Below are 5,536 nucleotides of genomic sequence, written 5' to 3'. Positions count from 1 at the left end.
TGCGCCGCATTTACAATGCGGCGCACCATGGTGCAAGGAAGGGCAGATGCGTGACGCATCTTTTGGCTTACGGGCGGCGCATTGCTGGAGTTGCGTCGCAAGCACGACACAACTCCTGCAATGCACAGGGGCCACCCATACATTACATGGTGCGTCACTCCTTACTAAAAAAACTAAACAACTTGAAGGTCTGGAATGAAGCTGAGTCTGCTAGATCCTCAAAAGAAACAAAATAGACTGAACATGCATTGGGCCAGCCCGCGGATGATCAGAGGACACTGTGGAATAGACTTAGATTTAAGTCCTATCAGCCCACCCTCATGGCGGAGCATCGTCATTTAGGACATCAGGAACCAAACCGGTGTCTCCATGCCCAGATGTATTGGCTAGATAACACACGATTCAAGGTTCAAGGTTGATGAAGGTGTCCTCGCCATTAGCGGTGCTGGTATAATGCAGTGCAGTGTAAATATAGTGAGTGAAGATAAAATGACGGTCAAGGCAAAAGAGTTTTTTTATTAGTATTCACCTGGACGTCAAGTTAAAAAGGGTGAAAATACAGTGTGAAAAAATCACTGTAATCTTTGCTTAAAGGTGAAAGGGGGCCAACATGTTTCTGCCGCAAGGTGAAAGTACACAGGCATTCTTCAGGGCCAATGATGTCTACTACTGCAAAGATACACTCTAAATTTGAGTGACATAAGGAGTGAAATGTGACACTACAATAAGTATAGGCGAATGTGGTCGCTAGACCACCCTACCGTATCCTTCCGAATTCTGTGATAAGTGAAGGATACCGTCCCTGTAGAGAGAGAAAAAAAAGAGAAACACACCAAATATAGTTGTGAAACAAGTAGTAACTAAATTCCAGGGAACAAACAGTCCTGGACACATCATTTTGTTAACCAATGAGTATTATCAGAACTCAGCTCAGGCCAGTCATATTTGTGACGGACAGTATCATATAAAATGATTGCCCTTAGGGCCAGACATAACAGTTATGTTTATTTAATTTAGAAAAGACAAGTGGACTTACCCAACTATTTGTGGGAATCCAGCCTCACCTCACCCGGCAACGGCTCGGAGGATGAGGCCCCGCTCTGTGCACAAAAAATCATATATAAGAGAGACATAGTCAGAGCCCTGATAGATGCCCTCAGCCTATTGGCATGTTATTGTATTGTGCATTCAACTTGATTATAAATTGCCCACCATGATCATTGCTGCATGGAAGAAAGGATGTAAAGCGTCCAATGTGACTAATGTGGAACCATTTTGTTTGTGTATGTTCATGAGCATTATAGAGTGCTAAAAAAAACAGGATGGAAACTTATCAGACCAGTCCTGCCTGTTTCTGCACAATTATTATGTTAACATAGAATTGGCTTACTTAAAAGTATATCCTGATCGCGTCATGGACTTGTTAAGCGCCTGAGTGGGGTACGTGATGTGATCACTACACAAGCGTAAAAACTCCAGAACTTGTTCAAAGTTGTCTCTAGGTAGAAAGTAATGGAGTATGAGTTAGGGTAAATCATTAAAGTAAAGAGACCTTCCCTTAGGCGTGAGAGTGTAGAGGACAATCCCTTAAACCCAACTAAAGAGGCCAGCGTGTCCCGACCAACCCGACTAACAACAACTGCCACCAGGGATCTCGAGTACTCACCTATCCGTCGGTACCTCTCGGCGAAGTCCTAAGCCGAAGGGGAGGCAACGACGGAAGGCGAGAGGCGTGTTGATATAGCCCCGTTAATTGGTGGACATCTAATTAATTCGGCTCAGCTGGGAAAGTACAAGCGTATTCCGCATGCGCCCCGATCTAACACTAGACTTAGATCCTGTCTAGTAACGGAGCATGCGCAGTCGGATGAGCTCAAGCTTAAGAATGCATCTCAAAGTAAATATGAGAACTCGCATGCGCGTGTGATATAGTGTTGTTTATTCGACACGGGGCATGCGCTGTATAAGTAACTCCGTCCGAAAAACAACACTTCGTCTATTGGGCAAGTCGTGTTCACGTGCCCTCAGCTAATTAATGCTATCCACTAAGGGGGTTATAACAAAAATCTATTTATTGCCGTATTATGGTTGCAAAATGCAACGTGCCTGACAGTTTTGTAGCAGAAACCCAGGGCTGAGAGAAAGTGTGTGTATAAGTGCATATCTAGCCTAATGTTTACACAACAAACACTATAAGGGCACTGCTATCCATGAGGGCTAAAATATGTCCCACACGACGTCTATGATCATGCCAGTAAATGGTAATCTGCAGCCAGTAGTAGCAGTCTGGCATATAGATAATTTAGTTGGAACACCAAATCGCTTAGTCTTACACATATAGACGTATGACAAATCATCGTTGTAGCCATCACATGGGAAGTTAACCATTATGTGCTGTATTGGATCCCAGAGGGGACACTTCTTCCCTCTGGATGGTCGTGTGGCTAGAAAAATGCCTATATTACCCACTCACTGGCCAGATTGTATCGGTGGGGATAATGTACAGAAGTGAGAGTAATACCAAAGGCAAGTCTGATGGTCATATGGAAACCCAGGGAATGTTATTCTTTAACCCTGCCACATCAGTTTTTAATTTGAAGATCCAACGTTGTTCTTTAACGAAAAGAAAACGTGAGACATCCGTGATGTGGGCAGGGATGAATGGCTGGTCAAGGACCACCCACCTGAGGTCATCTGCCTTATGTTTCAGGGCTAGAAAATGGTTAGTTAAACAGGTAGACTGTTTGTTACAACGTATCGTACTCTTATGTTCACTAATACGTGTCTTGATTTTTCTGGTGGTGTGACCTATATATGCCAGGTTGCACGGGCACGTGATCATATAAATCACTTTCTCGGAATTACAATTGGTGTGATTGTTCAATTTCCACGGTCTGGATGTGCCGATGTCAATTGACAGAGTCTTCCGAGTCTGGGGACATACAGTACAGCCACCGCAGGGATAGTGACCTCGAACAGGAGACGTATTCCAGATAGTATCCAGAGTGACAGAGGTTGCTCTTCTCTCAGTCCTGGGTCTGGTGTGCACCAGATTATCTCTGATGCCGCGTCACTCCTTACGCCTGCTTCAAGCAGGCGTAAGGAATTGACGTAGCGGCTTTGGGAAAGTGACTCAGTGAAATCTTGTAGATTTCACTGAGTCACTTTCAAGGGGCGTTCCTGCGAAGGAACGCCCCCCCTGCACCGGAACGCCTACATGAACCCTGACGCAGGTTTCATGTGGCGCAGGGTCTTACACCGTGACCCATCTCCATTGATGCGTCATGTTGTAAATGCCTCATAGGGATGCGCCACGTTTACGCCGCCTTGCGTGACGCAACATCGGCGTAAACGTGGCGCAAGGGGCTCGTGATTCTGCCCCATCGTCTTTGCCCTATACAGTGCTGCGCTGCCTTTGGGCTAGGTCTCCACTATCGCCGGGTCGGAGATGCAACAAGGGCAGGGAAAGTGGCTTTCTTTTTTTAATTTATCATTGTCGTTTGTTGACCCCCTTCCCACCCCGCCCCATCACCTTACCACCCCACCACTCTTACCTGTATGTGCCACTCCTGATCGTGCACCAGCACAGGTGAAAAGGACAGGAATGTGCCGTATCTCAGATACAGTGCAGGACAGGAATGATCTGTATCTCATAGATACAGTGCAGGACAGTAATGTGCTGTATCTCATAGATACAGTGCAGGACAGGAATGTGCCGTATCTCATAGATACAGTGCAGGACAGTAATGTGCTGTATCTCATAGATACAGTGCAGGACAGTAATGTGCCGTATCTCATAGATACAGCGCAGGACAGGAATGTGCCGTATCTCATAGATACAGTACAGGACAGTAATATGCCGTATCTCATAGATACAGCGCAGGACAGGAATGTGCCGTATCTCATAGAAACAGTGCAGGACAGTAATGTGCTGTATCTCATAGATACAGCGCAGGACAGTAATGTGCTGTATCTCATAGATACAGTGCAGGACAGTAGTGTGCCGTATCTCATAGATACAGTGCAGGACAGTAATGTGCCATATCTCATTGATACAGTGCAGGACAGTAATGTGCCGTATCTCATAGATACAGTGCAGGACAGGAATGTGCTGTATCTCATAGATACAGTGCAGGACAGTAATGTGACATGGCTTGGTAGTTCGGGCTGGACTGTTCCCATGAGGCACAGGGTCAAGGCTGATTTGCATATAGCCAGTGACTGACCTAGGGTGGTGTGGAGAGCAAAAAAAAGATGGATTTACACCCAGATCTATGTACTGGGGTGATTGTAAGACATTGTTCTGCATTCTGTCCGTCAACTGTGTTTTTTGCAAATCTCACATGCCTAGATGCATCAAACTGAATTGCATTCGCAAACGGTGCGAATCGCATTTTTCGGCCGTTTGCGAATGCAATTCACTAATTTGGAATGCATCATGCATTTCGCAATTTTAGGAATCGCAACCATGTTGCGATTTCTAAAATTGCGATTACATTTAAGAAATCGCAATTTGAGATTTCTTAAATGCTATGCATGATTATTTTAAAATTGCGAATTCGCAATTTGGAATGGGTAAAATAGCATCAAGTTGAACTTCATGCTAAATTACTGAAAACTTTCAAATATGCACAAATTGCATTTTTGAAAGTTTAAATTTACACACACACATGACCCAAGGGCATGTGTGTGTGTAAATGGATCTTAACGTTAAGTTTCAGGGGTGCAGGGAGGGGTTCTTTGGACCCCCCCTGCACCCTTGAAATTGCATTCACATTTTGCGATTCGCAAAATGGAATTCGCAAAATGTGATTGCCTTCCCATTCATTCCTATGGGCCTTTTGGCCCATAGGAATCAATGGGAAGGGTTTCCTTAATTGCGATTCGCAAATTGTGAATCGCAATTAAGGAAAAATACAGAATCGCAAAAAAAATGGCGAAATTTTCATGCATTGCCATTTGCGATTTCTAAATTGCGATTCCTTAACCCCTTCGATGCTCATGACGGAACGGTTCCGTCATGAGCGTCAGTTGGCCTGTACTCTTGACGGCACCGTTCCGTCATGAGCCCGTTGGCTCATTAGAACGTTCAGCACAGCGCAGGAATCTGCGCCGCGCTGATGTGGTAATTTTCGCAATTTAGAAATCGCAAATGGAAACAATGATGCATCTACCCAATAGATACAGCGCAGGACAGGAATGTGCCGTATCTCATAGAAACAGTGCATCCCTACCCTTTTCTTTTGACAGAGGGCAGCGCAGCAAGATTCCTTGCGGCACTACCCTGCGCTAAAAACTTGTAAATGAATCCCAAAGTCTCACTATAAGACCAAACTTGTGAACCTGTCATTTTATCGGTAAATCAAATGATGTTGCACAGAGAAATCGCATGTTCGTTAGTCTTACAGTTGGTGGAGGGTTGAAAAAGCACGTTCTGGGCTGAGATGCTCTTCAGCTTTGCAGTACTCGAGGTTAGACTATGTAGAGGGTGCTGAGGGCTCAAATCGTTGCCTTGCAACGCGGTGTTTTCGTGCTG

This window comes from Lissotriton vulgaris, chromosome 1_1 (assembly GCF_964263255.1).
Source record: "Lissotriton vulgaris chromosome 1_1, aLisVul1.2, whole genome shotgun sequence".
NCBI lineage: Eukaryota > Metazoa > Chordata > Amphibia > Caudata > Salamandridae > Lissotriton > Lissotriton vulgaris.
Note: the sequence above shows the minus strand (reverse complement) of the source record.